This window comes from Aulonocara stuartgranti (genome assembly GCF_965226115.1).
Source record: "Aulonocara stuartgranti genome assembly, chromosome: 10".
NCBI classification, from domain to species: domain Eukaryota; kingdom Metazoa; phylum Chordata; class Actinopteri; order Cichliformes; family Cichlidae; genus Aulonocara; species Aulonocara stuartgranti.
Window position 1 is genome coordinate 25,111,635 of NC_138946.1, and position 24,348 is coordinate 25,135,982.

Genomic DNA, 24,348 nt, shown 5'->3' on the forward strand with positions numbered 1-24,348 from the left:
GGACATTCAATATCGATTTTTGTTTAGATCTTGCAAACAAACAACATTCTCAGCAGCCAGCAAATCAGTAATGTTTAGTGATTATCTTTATTAGTGCATGCTAGAATGCTAACAGTATGGATGATTCAATACTCAAGCCATTTAACATTTACTACAACTTTATTATTATGTTTAAAATGGACTGAGCTGGAAGTGTATCATTTCTAACAAGACAGCTGCTCTCTTGTTAGAAATAAAGAGCAGCACTGAGAGACAACATAAATGAACTTGTATGGTTAGACCAGCTGTGATTTAATTCTTGGTCTGTTTGCAGGACCTTTGTTGTGTTTTTTAATATATTATTTTCTCAAATTCTCAATCACTGCCTGTTACCAGTTCTGCTTTCTGAACAAGGCAACACTTATCCATTCTGTGAAAAAGAAGCTTTATGCCTTTTTATACAGTCTTGGTTAACAGAAGGAAGTTGATTGCTCTGCAATACATTGTTGACCTGTTCAAGTTGTGCTGGTATAGGCTCTAGCCCCCTTTGCCCTGGATTGTATAAGTGGAAAAAAATAGATGCATGGAGGAATTCACTAATTTAATCTGAAGTGCTTTTTATTTTAACTGAAATCCATTTACTTGGATAATTTTAAATTCAGTTTTTGGCAATCTGAGTTTGAAAAACTCACATGATATATTAGAGAAATGGCTATGATCAAATACAATTATGAGTAAGACATAAGTCAGAAGCTGCTCAGGCAATAGGACCTTGCAACATGAAGAGTATAAACATGAAGAAAACACATCTGCATAAGTAATTACTTTCTTATTTATCATTTTTCTTTTTTAATCAGCATGTTTTTTTTCTGTGCATATGTTTTTATAGATGGACTAACGGTGCAAACAGAGCAGAAATCTGCCATTCCAAACTTTATCAGACATAACTGACATTTGCAACCTTTATCACGCTCCCTCCAGGCCTCGTGTGAATGAGCTGGCATCTGGATTGTAACCTGTGACATTTAGACAACAGTTGGAGCAATTTCAGTAGCCATCAAAACACTTGTAGGGTTTTTTTCTTGGGGGGGGGGGGGGAGCTCATGTATGGGAATATCTGTGAATATTCACTTAAAAAAGTAGTCATGATGCTTAAAACCATGTATTATTGGTTTTAATTTCATTTAAAATGTTGACCATGTGATTATGACTTTTTTATTATTAAGGCTGGCCTGTTTGGACAATTTAGCAAACAGCTGCTTGTTTGTATAAGGATTTGATGAGCAGTTGCACTGCCAGCTGTGGAAACTTGTTTACAGTAATACCTTTTTTTTCCCCCCACTGAAACTAATCCCAGAGAATGATTAAATCAAGCAGTATATCTCTGCTGTGGTTAGTTGAAAATTGAATTGAAATTTTAAAAAAAAACCCCAAACATGACAGTAATATCTTTGTGTTGGTATCTATTACGTCACGTTTAGTGGGGATATTGATACAGTGGTTATATATCAGGGTGCGCTGACATGCATTTTATGGGGCTATATAATCAATTTCACAACTGTATGCCAACATTATAATAACATCATCAAGTTCGTGGTAATTATAGCTGCAGGCTCTTCATTGATCTCAGGGCAAAAAGGGTGATCCCTTTTCAGCTGCAGAATAATAGCTAAACCTTTAACCTTGGCTTGAATCAATATAACTGCAGGATTCTACCGCCACTGTGAATAAGCAACACTGCTGGACACCTATTAGACATAACAGTCATGAAATTTTGCCATTGTCTTCTTCCTCATAAACTTCATCCATTACGGGGGGAAAGTTATTGTGTTTGATTTGTGGTGAGCTGATTGTTCTTAATATTAATTCGATTCAGAAAACCAGGAAAATCTGGGTATGGATGAATAATTCATGTTTGTTTTTGAACCAGCCTTGTGAAACTGGCATTCGCTAAATAATGTATGACTGTGTGTCTTTGATAATAGGGTTTGCATTAGGAGTAATATGCTTTCCTTCATTCCACAGGGCAGATTCTTGCCTGGCCGAGTTATTGTGGAAAAATTGATTCCCCTAAAACACAGTGTGCCAGAAAACATTAGTCAGCATTGTCTTGGAGCCAGTTCATACATAGGAAAGTGCTAAACATGTTATGTTGGAAGGTTAAGGATAGTTTTGAATCTCATATAACTTCATTAAATCTGATTATTCCCATAATAAAGAAGAACTGCTGAACAAAGTGATCAATAAAATTTAGCAGTGATGAGAAATCATGAGAAAATCATGAGAAGCCAGGAGAAATCCACACTTTGATGTTGAATTCGACCTATGTTTGAACAGTGTTTATTAGCTATATCTTAAAATCCAAATGAGAGTTCTTAGTACTAAGTGGCAAGAATGTAAACCTTTAACAATTAGCATTTAAGATACGACCTGCTCACTGAAGCTTGAAGGCAAAGACTGAAGCACATGTGATTCTGTAAAACGTGTATAAATTCAACTGCTTTAATGAGAGTTTAAATAAAGCAGGGAATTGAGATGATGTGCGTGCATTTAAACTTGTACTCTGAATGGAAATAAAACGGTCCTCTCGTAGAGGGAATAATTATGAAAATAAACTATGGATAATGTTACAAGCAGTGCTTCTAATCAACACTGAAATATTGCAATAGAAATAGAAATGTATTTTATTCTAGTTAATATTGCTAACAGAAATATATAGCATTATCTAAGGCTTTTTCCTCTGTTGTGTAAGGGGAAAAATGACATTTGAGTGAACAGAGACACGCAAATAGTTTTCAATCTGACATTTGTAGGTTTCATGATATTTTTAGATGCTCTGACACAAGCACAAACATGACAGAGCATTGATTGTTGCATTTGTCACAGAGAGAAAGAAGGGAGAAGAGACTGTCAGGAACAGATTTCTGTGGTTTAATTGTATGTCATGCTCAAATTCACAATTACAAAAACATTGACATAGAACTGGTTCATTTTTCCCATTTATTATTTCAAAGCTGAGATTAATCACATGGAGGGAAATAATGACTAAACCTAATCATGGACTTCTGCTTCTTGCTTTACAATAATTACAGTGAGACTAGCTGTTGAGTTGTATGATTTATGACAGAAAGTGACAGATATTAATGGATTTTGTAATTGGTGCATGTGCTTATAAAAAATGGCTTTCTGGCTTTGACCATGTAAAAAAAAATGATTATTTTGAGATTTTGTACAGGGACACAGAGTCAGCATTATGCTAGATATCTCCACATTCAATATGCAATTGGTGGCAAAGACTATATAACATGTGTCTCAAAGTGAATCACGTGTCTGGTCAAATGAAAAAACAAAACAAAACAAAAATCAAGCAAAATAAAAAACACAGAGAAAAGGAAATAAACTTGTAGCAAATGGTACTAAGTGCAACATAAGTTAAATGTATTTCTGTCTGCAACTGCTTCTCTTCCAATTACTTTTCAAAATAAAGCAGTCTTTCCAGGACAAATTTAAAAGTTGGAGCAGAAACTGTTAAAGGCAGCCTTTATGTTACCAAATGATTTATTAAAGCATTCCTACTATGCCTCAAACTGCTGAGCAAATGATAAACCAGGTAGCCATTGTGTTGATAGGTTTTCTGGGCTCATGTCACACTTGATTTAATCAAATTCCTTAAATTACAAACTAAATTTAACAAATAAATAAGTCAAACTCTTTTTAAACTCTTCCTGGCTTGCTATCTCATGACTACAGTACTGGAAACTACTCAATAGAGAGTGATAGTAAGAGAAAGTGAGGGATAGATGGTTAAGTGAGTAGCTTAGAGAGGGGTTTTTTTCTCTCTTTTTTTGATGAGGTGTGCAGTTGTGTGTGACAGGTTGAAGAGACAGAGGCAGACGAAGTCAGACCAAGATAGACGTAGAGAGAAGGAAAGGGTAGAAGCAGATAAGAGGTAAAGATAGGTAGGTGAAGGAGCAGTCAGGCTGTTTACACTGGCAAAATGGATCACTGGAATACCATGGAGATGCTGGTTTTCTAACCCCGTAACTAGTACTGTGATGCATGAGACTACAAGGTAAGATATGAAATAAAAAGAATGCAGGACAATAATACCAAGTGCAATAATCCTTTCTGTCATCGTTGTATTTTTACTCAGTTGTATATAGTATTTGTATTTGTATTCTATTTTTATCTTATTGTATATTTATTTTATTTTATTCTACTGTATATAGTATTTTATTTTATTCTATTCTGTACAGTTGTGTACTGTATTTATTCTTATTGTATTCTAATTTTTGCCTCATAACTTTTGCACTGTCCACTTCCTGCTGTGACAAAACAAATTTCCCACGTGTGGGACTAATAAAGGTTATCTTATCTTATCTTATCTTATCTTATCTTATCTTATCTTCAGAAATCAGCACAAAGATACACATTTTGTCATGTTTCCACTCCTGGTAGTCGAATATATTTAATAGAAAACCAAAGGAGGATTGTTATGAATCTGTGCACCAACTGGAAATACTAAGTGTTTGCTGGTGTAACATGTGATATATCGACGTTTTATAAAATTTCCGAGGTTCATTTTTTTTGCTAAAACTTCTTGGTTTAAGTTTAGAAACAATCATTATTCATCATTATCTATCAGAGATTTTACATGCGAGTACAACTGCAAGATTTCACCTACATAATGCTGATTACTTTGTCTATTGATTATCAGAAAGGAGAACACACCTTCTTTCCCAGTAGTAGGTAATGAACCTGCCTTCTGCTCCTGATATATCAGAAGTGATTTTGACCTGTAATGGCAAAAAAAAAAACTGTTCTGGATTGTGACTAAAGACTAAGAAGTCTCACACAACAATTCAAGAGCAGATTGTTTTTAATTTTAGTTTTGCTTTTTTATGTAAAAGCTTTTCCTTGGCCTCAGTGTCTATAGTAACCAAGTAATGCTTTGTTGTCTTTGAGGCCCACAAGGACTGAAACTTGCACTGGAATAATTTCATACACTTACTCAGGTGAGTGACAGGAGAAAGTACTTTATCATCAAAGACAAAGTTTTATAGTGCACCTTGAACACATAAAATATATTTAATGGTGAACTTCTTACTAGTTTCTGCACCTGTTTCAAAATTTAATCTGATATTTTTTCTTATCCAAGGCATTTCGTGGCTTTTTAAAGAACTTTTAGAAAGAACATTCCTTATGACAACATAGAGCAGAGCCCAGCTATAAGCCTGGACTAATTAAAATTAGCGAGCCAGATGTTTGCTGCTATTTACTTAGCATATCCCTTTGACATGTATAACTTCATGCCAAAGATTCTGAATGAGATTTTTGAATTCATACATAATTGCGTGATATTTTATAAAATGGAAGGCTATTTTGCTTGTATTTTCCCTGTAGAGGTGGGTACAGTTGCCAGCTGTACTCAAGTAAAAGCATATTTGCTTTTAGACAACTGTGATTTAAGTGTAAGTGAAAAGTCCTTGCCAAAATAATTATTTTTGGCAAGTTTCTTAACACCCAGATGATGCAACTTGGACATATAATCACTGACAAACCAAGGATCATTTAGTATTTTTGGATCTTAGCACACTTAGCAACCTAAGTGAGGTTGATAAGTCTCAGGCTTCTATCCAAGCATTGACCTGCTCAATGGCTCAACCAGTTAGTCCAGAAGCAGAGCAGTTGAAGAAACTGTAGCATCTTTAGTTCGTATGGATCAACTGGCATTTACCCCTTCCCGAGGCTTTATCATTGTAAATTCTTGTGTAGCTACCAAGCTCATCTATGTGCCACAGAGACAGAACAGAATGCCGTCTCTCACCCTTGCTTCTGCCTACTTCACTGCACTCTCTGCCCACTTCCTCCGAGTTTAAAATTTAGTTCCTGCAGAGGAAACTTTGAAGGGTCTCTATATAAAGAAGCAGCTAAATGACATGAGTGACCTCCAATTCCTCTGTCAAGACAGTGAAAGGAAGCTGCATATTGTTGATGTGCCTAAAAAGTCCAGTGCTGCTTGGACTCGTATGCCCAGCTACTTGCGGGGGAATTGGCCAATAGCTGATGTCTAGCTCAAAGCCTTTCACAGTGGTTATTAGAACTTCATATAACAGCAGTGGCTAGAGAAGTCTTGGCAGGATGCCATACTGATAAATCCATGCCTGACTTCTGCACTGACTGGATCCCTCAGTTGTAAAATGACCTGCAAGAAGAAATCGGGCAATCTAATAAACTTTAAATTATATTTAAAACCTACCACTTTACTTTATTTGTTCAATTATATTTTGTTTGATTGATTTAATAGAACTGGTTATAAAACCATCTTCCATTGCAATAGCTTATTAACTGTTACTTACGTAAAGTAAATTGTAACTTATTGCCCTATTATTATTATTATTATTATTATTATTATTATTATTATTATTATTATTATTATTACACTAAAGGGTCCAAATGTTTAGGTAAACAAAGACAGCAGTGCATTTTGTTGCCATGGAATTTTGTAGGCTGGAAAGGAAACAACAACGACCTTCCAGTGTGATTGGCTGCTGGCAGTTGAATCCACCATGACTGGGTTGCATCCAGAGCAGAACACACAGAGAGAAAAATAGAGAGAGAACAACTAGAGGTGCACTGAATCAAATTGTTGGAGTCAAACAAAAGTCAGGCTGAATGAATAAAAATAAAACATTTATCTCTTTTATTTGTTTAAAGCATCCTGCCATACAAATGAAGTGCAATTTTGTGAAACAAAAGTAATTCAAGAAAATCCAACTGAGTAAATGTACTGCTGCCACACACTTCTGTGTGTGTCACATTGCTGACAATACTAGTCAACAGCAGCAAAAAAGGAGACATTATAGAAATTCAGAAGCCGCTACAGTACTTAAGTACACGGAGAATCTTGCTTGTAGAAAGCTATCATATTTTCATATAAATGCATCCCATCACTGTCCCCCAAATATTGCGCATTGCTTTCAGTATACTTACAAACAAATGTCAGGGATCAAAAGTCTCTCTGTGCAAAATAAAAGGAAAGAAAGAAAAAAATTTAGCCATATTTTCATTGCAACACCTCTCTCCAGTTACCTCCTTTACCAGCAGTGTCACACTCACAGTGTTGTTACCCCATCAGCTTCAGTTTGACCCAGCCTCGCTGGTGCTCACCTCTGCCCTTTCTTCTGTGAATTTTCTGATCTACCTTTCCAGCATTTGAATTAACTCTGCTCCATTACTATGTCGTCTGCTGCACCAGGAACTTCAGAACAACCCTTAGGTTATCCATGCTGATGCTTCTTCAGCACTCTGCAACCCGACCAATTGCTCTTCATCTCCTCGGTGTCCTCTGAAAAAAGGTGCGTAACATCATATGTATCATTTTTGCATGTTTTAGTGTACCTATGGTTAATAAAGGCAAAATGATAGTTTGTTCACATTTCTTGAGCATGCGAGCTATATTACTCTGCAACAGTGAACACATGCAATTCAGTCACAGGTGGCAGGGTGGTCGAGCAGAGGCTGAAAGAAGATTTAGCTTCTCTGTCAGAGTGGTGATCTTACTTATAGTGTGTGTGCTGTGCCACTTCACTCTAAAGCAGTGTGTGATAGCCTGCTGTGGTCTTGTTTTCCTGTCTTGTTTCCTGCTCACCTACCTGGAAAAATCTCCTCTCCGTGTTTTCAAACAACCCCCTCAGGCTAACTGATGCACTTTAAGATGTGTACATTTTTAAGGGAAAGCAAAATAAAAATAAAATAGCAACAACTTTTTATGCGTGCCCCTTATGTCTGTTTTGCAATATGGTTAGACAGTGGAAAGAGAGAGCGAAAATACACCATACTGATGTTACCGAGGAGTAGCTCATTTTGTTTGAAGGCATTACTATTATAGCTGTGTAGCAGGGGGCAACATTTTGAGTCAGTGTGAAATCAAATAGCATGCTGACAAGTTTAAGATGTTTAAATTATGAGATCATTAGCAATCTTTTGCAGTTCTTTCCGTTCTAAGCCCTCTTTGAATTACGCATATACAATAGATTGGCATATGAATGGTAAACAAGGAAATAAAGTTAAGATGACAGAATTTGACACAATAACCAAATAATATGAACCCTGCATCCTTGGGGTGTCTGTTGCTGTGATTTGGCGCTATACAAATAAAACTGAATATTGAATATTCTAAGATCATCATTCTGTACATACCTGGCTATTTCTGGGGATTTTTTGCCTTTCTTTCACAATCCTTTATGTTGTCTTTTCTGCTGTCACACTTTTCAGACAGAGTAGAACATGAGGACACAAAGCCAAGATTATGATAAAGACCTCAGAGTCTTGCTGAGACTGACAATGGTGTGGCTTGTTATCCCTGTAAGTGTAAAATATGAGCAATTTATCAGCACCTGTTAAACAAGCACAGCGTAAATTTGCAGAAATGCGTCATCTTCGACTGTTCCCCAGCAGTCAACCTGCTGCTTCCTCGCATCTTGCAGCCGGCATGTTTTACACAGACATCTGGTGCTTGTTAGGCTAATAGCAAATTGATGTGGAAGAGCTTAAAACCAATTCAAATTATACGCAACAGTTCAGCATGTGTCTTAAAGTTAGTTAAATAGTAATTGACTTCAGTGTGAAACTGCCCAGGCCATCTTTTTTACTTACAGTGGTACCTCAACTTATAGAGCAGCGTGTTTCTTTTCTTTAGGAGAAAAATATGTATTTGCCGCATGCTCTTACCAAATTTATTGGACTTTCCTGTGTCGGACCACATATTTGATTGTGAGGATATGTAATATGATAATAGTTGGTGCATCAATTTATTTACTAGTCAGCTCACACTTCACAATGATGTATTTGATAAAACTAATATTATTGTTTGTCATATCAGAATCTAACACAGTTCAGTCCTGAAAAAAAAAAGTATGTACCCATTTATTGCTTGCATAGAAATTCAAAGGGTGAGTAGCAGCCAGATCCCGCTAATCCAGTTGACCTGATTAACTGATCATCGGTGCATTTTGAGTTGGTCTGGTACATTCAGGTGTGTTGATACAATGGCACAGTCTTCCCAGGAGTGGACAGCCCAACAAAATCTTCCCAAGGTTCCAGGACAATCAAAGCCCAGAGAATCGTCTCAAACTCCACATCCCTCCATTAACATGTTAAATGCTAATGTTCAGGAAGGTACAACATCTCTAGAATATTTTGCATCAAAAAACCACAATTGGACATATAATAGTCCCAAGCAAATCCTCAATGTAATGGCTACCCCCCCCCCCCCCCCCCCCAAAAAAAAAAGACCTCATCCTGATTGAAATGTTACGGTGGGACCTTACGAGAAGCAATGTTGTAAAGAAGAGTAGGCCAAAAGTTCTCCACAACAATGTGAGAGACTGATGAAGTCATACAGACATACTTCAAGTTATTGCTTCTAAAGTTGGTTCTGCAAGCTACTGAATTGTGAAGTGTATTTAATTTTTCACAGGACTCCATGAAAACTGTTTTCACAAGACAGTATATTTTGTCAGTAAGCGTGAAGTGCCAAATCAGCACATCGCTTTTTAAAAATTTGGTTAAAGAAATAAATTGGAAATATCTACCAGCAGAGCCACTGACTTAAACAAGAAGCAATTTTCCTGGTTTGTTACTGTCTCTGAACGATCCACAATTCTACATGGAAATGAGTCATCAAACCTACATGATGACGTGTGTAATTAGGTTTGTAAAGTACCCTAGAAAGAGATCTTTAATAAAGTTAGCAAGACAGCCATGTCATATCACTCATTTTTCTTTATCACACAGCAATATGATACTGTTTTTGTTAAAAACTGAATACAGTGTGATTGCATTGTTCTCACTCTATATTGAAGCAATTTCAAAAATTTCCATCCCAAGAAGTTTAATAAAAAGCACCTAAAAACACCAGCATATTTCTCCAAGTACCACTTGTTTAAAATTCCACTGAAATGAAATTTCTTCATTGCATGTTTTCTCCATTTTTTATTTTATATATGAGTGTATGTCTATCTCTTTATGCAACTGATCGACTGATTGTCTCAGTGCATGGACTAAGCATATATCAACCATTCTGTGAAGTCACATTCTGGTCTCACTCATCTTAAAAAGAGGAGCAATTAGAGAAGTCACTGAGGGAGTGTCATTTAAAATGTAACTGAAAAACTGTATATCCATGGTTCCTTGCTCAGAGCTGTAAAGAGAAATGTGTGTCTTGATTTTAAAATACTGACCTACTTCCACAAGTACCAGACGTGACTGTTTTCTAAAGTCTAAATGCTAAAACCAGAGACCATTGACAAACAAATACTCTATCTGAATCTTCCAGTGTTCACCCAAAATAATTTTGACACGTTTTATGAATTCCACATGACAGTATCTCATCCTTAAAACCCCTAATGCTACACTGTTAAAAAACAAAAAAAAACAAATCCTAAAAAAACAGTAATATTCCGGCAGCTGGGACGCCAAAATACTACCGTAAAATAACAGAAAATAACTTTCTCATAAAAATACAGTTATTTTCAGTAATGAAAATAGAGTTTGTTGCGCTAATTTTACATGGGATTTTACATTTTCCAAGTGCTTTTAGACATTGAATTAGGAACATTTTAACGTGAGTAAACAATGAAATTACCTATAAGCAAGGTCAATGAATGTGCCAACATGAATAATAATGCTTAAATTTACAGAAATATACAGTTGGGTTAAATAACATTATTTTATGTAAAAAAAATTGTATATTTAATTATATTTGATGTAATACTACATTATACAGCACAAAATAATTTATCTTTCAAAACAGGTCAGAAAACTAGATATTGGCTTTAAAATTACAATTCACTGTCAATTTTACATAATATCACATGTAAATTTAGATTTTAAGTGTAATTTAACTTAAATTTCCTGAATATTTACTGGACTTTCAGTTTGAATTAAGTGCTAATTAAATGCTCCCTGTAAGATTGTGGGTTTTATCTGTCACAAAACACCCAAAGAACCCTTATTAAACAAAACCCCTGATTATAATTACATCAAGATTATGTTAATTCTTGATCATATGTTGTGTATGAGCAGTTTGTATAGGTTTATTTTACTTATAAGACATGAGACATGGTTTCAATCATTAACATGGATTTTATTGACAAGAAGATAACACTTCCTGGAACAATCCAAGAACAACTAACACTTATGCATAAACAAAGGCACGCAGAAAAAAAGAATGTAATGCAAACGCACATTTGAGTACAAAAGAAGGGGGCGATGCCACCTCGAACGTTCATCTGCCTCCCCACATCTGGAGCAACGAAAAGGGGTATATTTGAGGCACATAACCTGCAGGTTTAGAAGTAGCTCTAGCTTTCTGAAAGTCTCACATTCAGGGCTGCTGCTGGCCATTTGGGTTCCCTTGGAGAAATTTTCAAAGTAATCATATGCAAAGAACAACACGAGTAAAACAAAAGCCTCATTGTTATGCTGATTATACTTAACTGATGTATTGATATGTTGTAAGTTGTCACTTTAACACAAACTTTTACCAAAATAACTGAACGAATGGGACTGTGTTTGCAGAGCAAGCACCACAAGTGTCAATGAATAGCCTATTACAATGAACTGAGATGAAGATAATACTTAAGACAATGCTACACCTAAAGCAGGACAGAGTGACAGAGAGCCTGTCAGCAGACAGTAACATACCAACTGGCTAGCACTAATGCTAGCTAAATGTGAATAGGATTTGCAGCCTATATTTCACTTTTCCCCTATCAACCGGGCCACCCGTGCTGTTGACATTGACCATGAACCAGAGACCAGTGTTACTGAACAACAGATATAGTTATCCTCAGGATAAAAATAAGAACTTTTTATGCTCTCCACTCATAGTCCGCAATTTTGGCAATCAACGTCAGAACCTTTGGATTGACTGCAAGGTTTTTCTTAGATGTGTTCCACTCCACTTTGGATCCCTTGTCGGGGTTTAGCTTAAGGAATCTGTCGAATGAAAAACAACAACTTCATTAAGAAACTGAGGACTGGACTGTATGTGTTTTTTTACATTTGCAATGAATCTAAGTGTAGATTGAGCTTGCTTTTGAGTGCGCGTTTGGACATACAGGTCATTGTGGAACAGAGGGGTGATGCAAAGATGTTTGGTTAACCTGTGAGTCTATTGCAAATGCTGTTTCAGGGTAGTGAAACATCTGTGAACATCTACTACTCAAAGGTCTCTTTCTATAACTTGACATGAGCATGAATCAAGGATATTTCAGAGACAGCCATCTGAAACATAAATATTAGTTATTTGTTGATTTATCAATCTGCAAATCATCTCAACACTCAAGCATTGCTCATTCTTATGTGTTTTAGCTGCAAATGAAAGGAGATCTGATGATTTGATTTGGATTGCATAACTTTAGATTTCACTGTCTCATCATTCTTATGTCTCAATGCATAAAATTGACTGGTGCTGCCTTACCGTTGCAAGAATTCCAAGGTTGCTGCCTGGGCTACTGGATAAGAAATGTTCGTGCAGTAGTAAGAGCCAAACATCAGGATAAGTGCGTTGCTGAAGATAGTGATATGGCCATTCACAATTGCCTGGTCCACAGATAACATGAAGTGCTCGGCTACCAAAGTAGAGTTTCCTGTTGTGTACATGAACAAGAGACAAGGGGACAAAAAAACAAATCCACACATGACTCAAACAACTAACTGCAATGTTACAACTGATGTATATCAATTACATACACTGGCATGCAGTTTGGGCCCTACGATCAACTACAAGGTGTCTAAACTTTTGCTGTGGGCCTTTTCCTTTTCTGTTTAAAAAATTATGAAAATGATTTTATTTAAAATTAATTGTCATCTATAACTTTAAGCCATTTGGAGATTATTTCATCTTCTACTTGCTTAACCGTTCACATGAACTGAAATTTTGACCATGGGTGCCCAAACATTTACATTAAAGCACCATAACTGCGACAGGTGTAATCTTTTGACATCGGTAAATGCAGCACAATACTCACCTTTACAGCTTACTGAATAAATTTGAGAACTCACGCTACTAATCTGCAGGGGAAGAAACAAAACCTTATGAATCATGAAACCTGCCAAAATTCAAATACGTGTATGCAATGTACGTTTAAATGTAGTCAAATAATTCGCCCCAGCTGCTTTAGCCCTACTTCCTTTCCACAAAATAGAAGGAAATACTTGGCTTACATGTCCATTACATTTTACAGGGCAAAGCTAGCACAGTGGGCTATTTCTATTTCCTATTTCTCTTACAGCACATCTTGGCACGCACGAGCTCTCTACAAGAGTGCAGGTGCGTTGCTAGAGTGGAACAGGTCGCCTATTAGCTCTTATGTTGCATACTTACTTTCACATTAAGACAAATGCATCAGTGGCCACTGTCATCGTGGGCCCCCTAACGGGTATTAGTGGTGTAGAAACTATCCGCGTAGCAACTGCTGTGTTTACACGGTCACAGAAATTTGACAGCTAACAAATTAGCGAACAACAACTCTGCTAGCCAGAAAGTTAGTATACAGACCAGCCGCTAACTGCACCTTGAACTGACAGACGCCGTCCTTTATCTTCATAGCTAGGGATTCCATGCCTTTTACCGTCTCGGTAAACTACGAGCCATAATGGTCAAGCAATGCCAAGTTGATTCTACTGAGCTGAGTTTGATATACTTGCCTTGCAGCACTGCGTGGATGATCTTTCAATCTATCTCTTCCACCGCGCTTTCCACAGCCATACCTGCGACTTTGTGGTTCTAATTCATTGGCCGATGTTTATGGTCATGCCGTTGACATCCAATGGCATGTCACATTGTTTTCATGACCGCGCCATCACCTCAGGTGCAATGTATTTTCACAATCTGACTATGCATATGTACAGAGAAATATATTTGGGTAACAAGGAGATTATGTTTTATTACATTTACAGTGATTTTATGTTATTTTACATTTCACATGTGAAATCGCAGTCGATTTATGTAAATTTGATGATATTGTGGAAAAACAGTACTCAACTGTAAAATACACAGTAAAATAAAAAAACATTACTATTTTTTGGAACAGTGTAGGTGTGAAACTCCAGACTGAGAAACTATCCATCTCTAAGTCTTTTGGACTTTCTAGAAATGTACTCAGAGCTAAGCTAGTCTCAGAGGTTTAGTCCAAGCTCAGCTAAAGCTTGACAAAGAAACGAACTAAAACATGTGCTTACCATTAAACTTTAACTGACACCTAACTATCATTCAAACTGTAAAGAAGGCTCAGGAAATTAAAGGAACTTTCACAGTTTTCTAAAGGCACTAAATTAATCATCTGTAAACAATAGAAGTGCAAATATATATGTTGTTTTCTTATGCCGTATTACATGTCCCATTTTGATATTACTAAACTGCGAGACTACATGTAAAATGTGAAAACCAGTTCTTGACTTAATGTGTATGACTCTGACCTCATTCATTCAAAAAACAAAACAAAACAAAGAGAAGAACTTCTTGGGTGGTTACCACAAACAGGAGGGATTACAGTTGTTTCTGCTAATGCTTCCTATACCTATGGGCATGACTTGAACATAGATAATTAAACAGATTTTTCTTTGTTTGCCCAAACATAATCAAGGTTAAAGTTCCTTGGATGCAGAAAAGCCCATCCTCCCAGTCTATTAGAAATAAATCCAATGCAAGGCTTCCCCACCTGTCTGTCTTATCCCTTATTCCCCCTCATTATTTTATTTCCATACCTGAACAAAAGCATCTAAAACACTGAGTGTCCCAAACCATAATAGGACACAGAAAGCGATACTGCTCACGAAAATTTTGCTTATTCTGATATGTCAGAAGCTCTTTGTGACACCTGGTATTGCCCTTTACTAAAATGTAGGGTTAATGCCACACGAGTCAAGCTGATTTAGCTTAAAATATAGCAGATGACTGCACTCAGCATTTTTTAATTAAAGGTCCAGTTATCGTATATAATATTGCGCTCTCATTTCTCCTCAGCACTCCCTTTTTTTATTGTCTGTTTCCTCCAGTGAGAAGGGCTGGCCAGTGATGCCAGCCCAGGGTTGTTTCCGTGGTAATGAGCTGTCAAGGATATAAAGAAGGGTGTTCTTTTTTCTTTGCATATCTCTTCCTTCCAAATAGGGAATGTAGACGAGAGAGCTAGTCTGGCAGCAGCATCTGTGGAGAGCACGCCCTGGGGATTCTAGTGTCACAGATGCAGTTTAAGAACCATGTGAATGGAGTGGCTCTCCCTGACTGCAGGCTGTGGGTCTGGCATGATTAGACCTTTAGATGTGTTTTTGTTGAATGAGAACTGGGTTTTGAGGTGCTCAGAAGAACTGCTCTAAAGAAGTAATTTAATTTACCAACCTCTAATGACAATAAACATAATTTCTGCAATCAGTCTCTGCTCTTTTGGGTTTGCTGATATGTTTCCCTTTGATTGTGTAAGTGGTAATTGCATTTTAGCTTGCCACAAAGAAGCACACTTATTCGTCAGAAATATGTGCTCTTATTGAGACTAATTTTAGATACATTTTCAGCATTTTAATTGTTCACTCTTTATGGCTTTCGCACACAGACACATTGCTTCCTATGATTCTATATTTTTCCTGCACAACAGATGTAATAACCAACTGCAACGGAAATCATAATTAAGATCTGCATTATTAGTTGTTTTTTGCAGTACCTATATAATAGACTTGGAATCAGCATTGTTGATGGACAGAATAGTGATGTGAAACCACAGTTGTTTTCAGGCATTGGTAAACTGTGTCCTAGTATTCCACAAATAGCACAATAAGGAGAGAGTAATTCTTTGAAATTAATTGAAGCCGGTCTCTGGCATCAAATATGCAAACTAGACTGTTGCAATAAAGACCCTGCTGACCCTGCTGCTGAGTGAAGCACAGCTGATAAGCAAACTCTGGACAACTTTACTTAAGATTTTTTTTTCTTACCTAATTTCTGAAGCCTTTCTTTTATTTCAGCAGTGTCTCTTTTGCAGGTTGATAAAATCTATGGTCATGCTACTTTCTGTCTTAATTTTTCTCTGCTGCTGTCACCAGACTTCAGTTTATGATTGTCACCATGTGCATGAGACAACAGCACAACAAAGCCCTGAGTGCAGTACTGGAAAAGAGAAGATAGGGTTACTCAAACTGATGAGAGCTCATTAGCCTGCAACACAATCTCTCCAACAAGTATTAATTAGTGTAAATTAAAGATGCACAGAAGCTTGCTAACGCCAAACTGGGGGAAGGGAATCAATGCCAGAACCACCTACCTCCCCAAAAAGGCAACTTAGAGCTGTCATGGTCCTAATATAACTGAGGTTGAATTTCATTTTCTTGCTTTTCATTCAGCTCAAGTTGTATTTTTTGGTTTTTTCAGTTTATTTCCCTATCGATCTGTCTCATATTCCTGAGGTTATGCTTTCACACTCCATTTGTGATGTGAGTATTCTTATTTCAGTGTGTACTATTTGTCCTCAGTATTTGTATTTTTGTTACTTCTTGTTTGTCGTTTAAGAGTACTTATCGTTTGAATCATGTCCTGCTCTGATTCCCTGATTAATTATGTTTTTCTTGTTTCACTACCAGTTACCTATCAGCCTTGAGCAGAAATGGGCAGCGTTACTGTAATCCAATTACTTTTAACTGTAACGAGTAAAGTAAGGGATTACTATTGCAAAAAAGTAAGATAAGATAAGATAAGATAAGATAAGAAGAACTTTATTTATCCCGAGGGAAATTCTTTTGTCATACACATGCTCAATGCAGCAAGCGAGACAGAGGAGCAGAGGAATAAGATATTCAATATGTACAATAGAATACAAGTGTGCAGTAATATACAGTGGGATAGTGCAAAATATAATATCAAATAACTGTAACAAGTAACAATATAACTAATTAGATTACTGTTACTTTCTCGTAAGCATGCTGGATTACTGCGTTACTAAACTGTTGTGTTTGTGAGAGTGTCTCATGACAATGACATACGAGCGTGTGACATCTGTGGCAGCAACAGACGTGTGTAGATCAACAATGGATAACATGAAGCGCAGGAGAGAGTACGACCATGCATCAATTATAGCTTTGAAGTACTGACATTACTTTGAGTTTGACAAAAAAAAACATTAGCATCCGCTGTACACTCTGCATGGGAAGAAAACTTCTTTCTACAGCAAAAAATTCCACTTCAAATCTGAGCAAGCACATAGTATGAAAGATAAGCGCCAGTTAACAGTCTTGTTTATTGCTCTCATTATTCAAGGAAATTCTTTTAGATCAGTGTAAACTACACTTAGCACAAGTACTTTTAATATCCTTTTGATAAGTAACAAGTAACTTGTATCTCAAGGCTGAAGGACACAAGTTAAAACTCAAAACTGCCATAGCAAGTTACCAAGTTCTTATGCATCTCTAAATGTAACTAACACTCACTTCCCGCTCAGCACTTAACACTTATTTTGTCAAGAAGCACTCTGCTGCAGACTGATGCACACTTTGCAGAATTTAATTAGAAATAACTAGGTTACATATGTTCATAATCCACACTGAAGATGAGATTCATAACACTTGATACGGATCCTAAGTGTACAGATGCAACAGTATATTCAGCCATTTGGTAGTCAGAAAGTCTCTGGAATATAGAAAAAAAATCCTGACAATTAGATTTAAACTTTGAAACTAAAGGCAACATGTCCCAAACTGATAGCATTTTTGTTAGTCGGCAGGTCATTACCATAAATCCAGATATTTATTTGTTCCCCTTTGGCACACTCTTGGTAATGTTTAATTGTTATTATTACTTTTTATTTATTTAACGTATAAATTACTTCTAAACACATGAAAAAAATAACTAGTACTTGTATTTACAAAACCTTTGGTACCCATTTAATTTATAAAGCTGTAGAATTTTATTAATTCAGTAAGGCTTGAATGAGTAATTTGAACTGCAGTAGGTCAAGGAGGAATTGTCAGCTAAAGATAACTCAGAGCCTGGTAAATACTCTGACCTTTTAAACCTTGTTGCACTCAGTAATCACAGGCTCTTCCTCCAGGCAACTGAAATGAAGCCAATGCCTACAAAGAACATAAAAGCTAAAAACATATCAAAATTTATACACCACAGTACAGCAACTCTCACTGCCTGAAATGTCTGACAAGTTTCAGTGAACGCAGCAATCACAGGGTTGATGCCAGCAGATTGCAAAGCTGATGGCAGACCAGGCCTCGGATAACCTCAAATTTTTAAATGTATAATTAATTTAAAAATTTTGAAGAGACCCAGTCTTCCATGATATTTCCTCTTCATCATTGCCTGTTTTCGGTTGCCTGAAGCGCTCTTGTAGCAGTTCATCTCAGGGGTGCGTCTTCCTGATGCATTCATGGATGCTCCTTGTTTCTTCCCAGAGTGTGACTCTGACTCACATATCCTCCTCCTCCCTCTTTTCATTGCTTGGAGAGTCTCAGAGTGTGGACTTTGCATGAGACCTTGTGTGCTGTCGAGTTTTCATGTTTTTGAATGAGCATCGTGAATCTCCTCATTTAATCACCTAACTATCCCCGATGGGTATTTGATGACTGGTAGGACTTACTTGTTGATATTGCCGATCTTATTTCTAAAACTAAGCTGGTTTCTTAGCACCTCTCCTACTCTTTAATAGTATTTAGCTATTGCTATGCTCCTTCCTGACCACAGTTCCTGTTGTTCTGTGAAATACCCAGCTACTTTTATCGGTCCTGTATGCTATCCAGCTTTCTGGTAATTCCACTCCTTTGGTCCTGATCACCTTCACTGTCTTTACCAGCACACTCCATTCCAAATTACATAACATTGTTTTCTTCACTGTAAAAATCTAATGAGGTGGGAAAATGACCTGAGTGCTCATTCACTCCCGGTTTATAGCTTGGTGTCATCAACTCAGTGATCGGTCAGTGATGGTCGCTCCACTTCTGGATCTATATTATTATCCACTTGTTGTGATGAGCTACAAGAGTGGGTTGAAGCCTGTGCAGATTTGGTATAGCATGCAAGTGATGAATAACATTTTTCGACCTATGTGCTTACTTAAGTGTTACAACTTGGCAGGTCAAGGGGAGGTCTTGGGCAGGTCATTGTAAGTTTGAAATTGTTGCTTGAGGGGATCCTTCATCATCAGGATTATTTTGTCGTGTGTTGGACAGTTTGAGTTACCTGTTATTAGTAGTGCACTAATTTGTGCTGTGAGCTTGATTATGCAGATGGAGTGGATAATGGCAGGTAGTATCTCAGAATTTAAAGTTAATTGGAAATTAAAGTGTGTACAAATATCTAAATAAGAATCTTACTTGGCTACTAAAAGCAATTAAAAGCTTTAATAACTCAGAAGTGTAACTATTAGTGTTGACTTAATAGGGCGCACAAATCTTTGCATGTGCCATGATTAGTGGTTAACTTTTTGTCAGTACAAGTTTTGTTTCCTTTCACTTGAAAAAATAGAAAATGAAATACACACACACACACACACACACACACACACACACACACACACAGATACGCACAACTACAAGCAAAATCTGTGATTTCCCAGACTTTTATGTTTAAAACAAACAAACATGTGTGTGTATGTATGGTAAATGGTAAATGGCCTGCATTTGTATAGCGCTTTTCTAGTCCCTAAGGACCCCAAAGCGCTTCACACTACATTCAGTCATTCACCCATTCACACATTCACACACTGGCGATGGCAAGCTACATTATAGCCACAGCTGCCCTGGGGCGCACTGACAGAGGCGAGGCTGCCGGACACTGGCGCCACCGGGCCCCCTGACCACCACCAGTATGTATGTATGTATATATATATGTGTGTGTGTGTATATATATATATATATATATATATATATGTATGTATATATATATATATATATATATATATATATATATATATATATATATATATGTATGTGTGTGTGTGTGTGTGTGTGTGTGTGTGTGTGTGTGTGTGTGTGTGTGTGTGTGTATGTATGTATATGTGTATTTAAAATCACTCTGCTACCACTCCTCATCTCACAATGTCTGCCAGTGGAAATCAAATTAATTTTCCATCAGGACTGCCATATCACTAGCCAGACAAGAATGATGTATTGAACTTAATATTCATTTTTCATCATCTTTGGCAATCTTTGTACTTTTAGCAGTCTAATAGAGGTCTTCTAAGAATAAGGACATCATCCATTTCAAATTCTCAAGATAACCACTTATGTCCTATAACTGCTCTCGCATGTGACTTGCAGAGATGTTTTTTTTTCTTTTGTCTTCTGTTCCTTTGGAAGAAAATTTTCATTAGTTACAAGCCACTGACAGTTGTTGAAAAGAAATGCTTTGTAAGGTACCACAAACAGAGGGGTTAACACTGTGACTTTTATCTGTGAAATAAAATATTCCAAGCATATAAAAATAACGGGGCAGGTTACAATAATCTGACAGACACTTTCGATGCAGTCAAATTTCCTTGTTTTCCATAATTCCATATGTTATATTTAAACAGGACTGGAGGACTCTAAAGCAGGAACACTAGGAATCAGGTTAACAGCCTTATTTTAATGAAGTTCAGAATGTGCAATGAGGAGTCTGGGGGAGGGGAAATAGAGGTCTGTGAGAAAATGGTTAGGGAGTGGGCAAGCAGTGAATCCAAATCAGGGACTATGCATAGCTTTTGAACAAGAAGGGATCTAGATCACAGACGAGACCCATGGCTAGCCATTGAAGAAAAACACACAATCAAAGAAGCTAAGTTTTCCATTAAAAGTGTGAGTGTAATGCTATAATTTGTATTTAAATGCAGCAGGTGGGTGATGAGTAGAGTGCAGACAGGTGCACCAGCCAGGAAACCAGAAAGTGGCCACACCTTTGCAGAGACAGAAGTGCACACAAACAGAGCTCATGCAGAAAGTTAGAAAGGAACAGGCAGGTCAGCACTAGAGGCAAACAGGACTGTAATTGTATACTGTTCATTGAAATAACTATCTTTCCACATTTAAAGTAAACATGCACAATATGTCCATGAGTGATTTTAATCAGCCATCAAAGTCAGAATCATAATCCCAGAATTAAAAAACAATATTGTCTTAATGAGAAAGGACAGGGACCCATGTTAGTCCAACTTTCCAGGAAAATGAAAGAAGACATTAGATGAATGAGGAATTTATTTCATTAAAACTGTTGCTTTTAACTTAACACTGCCGTCGTCCCACAGGATAGGTTAACCTTTCCACACCATGAATGCATAGAGCATGAACCAGCTGATGCAACAATACTGTAACAAATATCCTTCATAAAACATGAACAGGATTTTTACAAAAGGCATGATATTAAAAAATCAAGGAACAACAAATAATGTTTCCAAACATCATTTTATACCTTTTTAGAAAATATAAGCTTATGACATATTGTAAGCAGAGGTGATGCCAGGACAAAATAAACAGATGGTCTCCTTCCTGATATAGCCTCAAGAGAGCCAGTGACAGACATATCCCCACCAGTGAGGGCACATAGCCTTACACTGTGAAAATACACAGAATGCATGCCCTGATATGATACCCCCGCAGAGAGGACATGTAAAGCTGTGCTCATAAATAGCATTAGGCTTGACTGACAAATGCAGTGATTAGCGCTCATTTCCTCACTCTGCTTTGTAATGCTGGTTGGTTCAATATTTAGAGGAAGCCATTTAATTTTACAGATAACAAAAGGGGAAGATTAGTTTGTAGTAAGTGCTTGTGAAGCGTGTGTGTACATATACTTATTTACATGTGTGCATACAGATCTACAGTAATTACTATACATACATAGACATAACGTACACACACGATCAGTCAAAACTCTTAGTACAAACTCATTTATCCAATTTTTATGTAAGAATGTAAATGCGAGTGAATAACTTCAAATGGTACCAAAGCAAGCACAATAATACAGTCTCAATCCAAAGATTAAGACCAGTTGAAAAATGGTAAAAAATCATATTTTGCATGGTTGGATCTTAACAAGGCTCCAAGTAGAGCTTCAACATGCAACAAGAAGAAACGGGAGTGAGGTTTTTTTGGTTTTTGTTGGGTTTTTTTTTTTTTTGTCATTTTTCAAGTGGTCTTAAACGTTTGATTGAGATATAAACTTCATAACACAAACAAATGAAATGAAATAAAATATTAATTTGGTTTAAAGTGGAACAACTTCTGCTGATGATATAGAGCCACTGTAAATCTAAAGACAGTGTTGAAGCAACACAGATTGAGTGGTTCATCTTATAGCAAGATAATAATACAAAACACTGGAAAAGATGAAATTACAGGGAAGCCCAGAACAATATTTTAGGTTTTAACTTAGTTTTAACTAAGTCAGTCATTAGCAGGTAACACAGTTTGAATCATTTGAAATGTAAAGAAACTCCGAAATATTTTCTTAACAAGTGTCCTGTCATAGAGCTCTTACTATACCCATTTTCTTTTTGTGGCAATTAGTCACCACACAGGCGCAGCTGTACTTGCCAACTGTCAGGTGTGAATATGTGACATTGCTTAAGTGTGAAGAATGACATTTTTAGAAAACGACTTGGGTTTTTTTTGTTTTCATGGTGTGTCCCTCTTTACCTGATTCTGCTTGAAGATCTGATAAACTCTTTTTTTTTTAACATTAAAGTGTTTTAAACCAGCAGTCCCCAACCCCCAGGCCACGGACTGGAGTTGTTTGGTACCTGGCCACAAGAGTTGAGGCCCGGGTGTGAAATTTATGGTTTTCAGGGTTTTATCGTTAACTCGGTTTCCCTGGGTTCCCGTGTCTTATGAATCGATTTTCTTTTTTTTTTTGGTATCGGTACTGGTTTTATTTTGTTGTATTTATGCGCGGCACCTTAAAGGCCGGTCCATGAAAATATTGTCTGACATAAACCGGTCCGTGGCGCAAAAAAGTGCTTTAAACCTCTGTCTTGAAACCTTACCCTAGTTTTTTTTATATATTTTGGATAGTGGTTTCTTTTTCATTCACTTTTAGTCCAGTCCTTGTACATGACTATTTCCTTTCTTTCTTTCTTTCTTTCTTTCTTTCTTTCTTTCTTTCTTTCTTCTTGTTAGACAATTTAACAGTGACCAATGACTCATTCTAGCATAATAAAGGCACTAAACTCAAGGAATGAACCAGTCTTGTGTTTATGAATAACAGAAAATTGAAAATCTATCTTTAGGCACTTTCTTACTACCAGCATTTCACAAAAGCACTAAATTTTTTCAACCTTCTTGAGGTAAATCTCTGAAAAATGCAAAACATTTTGACAGGCAGAAAATATTATTTTTGCACCAACAAGGAGATTCCCAAAGAGCTGTTAAACAAAAACACTGGGTTGGGGATCTTGTTAAAAGTAATTTAATTACAAACAGAAAAGTAAAATTAAATTTCAGTCCAGCAAGTACAATAGTGAACAAAAAAAAGCAATTAGGTGGTTTTTAAATCTGCAAATTCACTTCATATATGACTAATTTAAATTTCTCATCTAAACATAATTGAGTCTTATACCTTTGTATTCTCCAAGTATATTAGAATAAATCATGTTGAAATAAAAGAAAGTAGTCATGTTTTCTCCTAAAGACTGCCACTTGGAAAGGCATTCTGGAGGATAAAGGACTACGCTACCCTCCATTTTGTTTCGACATTAACTGATTAACTCATTATCAAATGATATGATAATCAAATTAGTAATTATAAACAATTGTGGGAGTTAACACGTGGAGATATCGCTAACAGACCAGGTAACAGGTAACCATGTAACAAGTGTTTTAACTGTTGAACTAATGTAGGGTTTTTACTTTACCACAACATAGCCACAGCCACTGTAAAAGTTCATGCAGACAAGGTGATGCAGCTACTGCAGTCTATAATAAATCCATAAAGAGGCTGCAGGAATAAGGGGAGGCAGCGATATACTGTAGTTAATGTTGCATGGATCTGACCTTCATTACATTTTGTGGGACAGCAAACACTATTCACTGAAAGCCGCTACACTTAGAACACTGTTACACTAAAACCTTTGCCTGTTGTTTGGATATCTCTCTGTCTCACACACTTACAAAAGAAAGCCATACATTTTTTACAAGGATGGGCCAACATCTTCCACATGCAACCCACTTCCACTAGTAATAATAGCTTAACACAAAAAAAGTAATCACAAAAAAATACTAATTAAAAAATCTGATAGGAACTGCACTTATAGTTAATCTTACCTATGTTTAAGTTTAGGATGAATTGTTTTTTCCTTGTTTTTTTCTCATTTCCGAATATATAATGATGTAACCCATTAT

General features: G+C 36.6%; 1 protein-coding gene and 1 long non-coding RNA gene across 2 annotated transcripts in view; one reads left to right on the forward strand and one right to left on the reverse strand.

Moving 5' to 3' along the window:
* The first annotated feature begins 3,859 nt into the window (after nucleotides 1-3,859).
* Nucleotides 3,860-24,348, forward strand: part of pcdh1a (protocadherin 1a) — a 174,142-nt gene continuing 153,653 nt past the window's right edge. Inside the window, exons 1-2 of the mRNA XM_082547972.1 lie at nucleotides 3,860-4,051; nucleotides 7,238-7,337. The gene's annotated coding sequence lies outside the window, so the exon portion shown is untranslated. The remainder of the gene's footprint in view (nucleotides 4,052-7,237; nucleotides 7,338-24,348) is intronic.
* Nucleotides 6,800-8,247, reverse strand: LOC309715129. Its single transcript, XR_014279153.1, has 3 exons — nucleotides 8,182-8,247; nucleotides 7,099-7,327; nucleotides 6,800-7,000 (listed from the first exon to the last, which is right to left on the reverse strand). It is a non-coding gene; the product is annotated as an uncharacterized lncRNA (long non-coding RNA).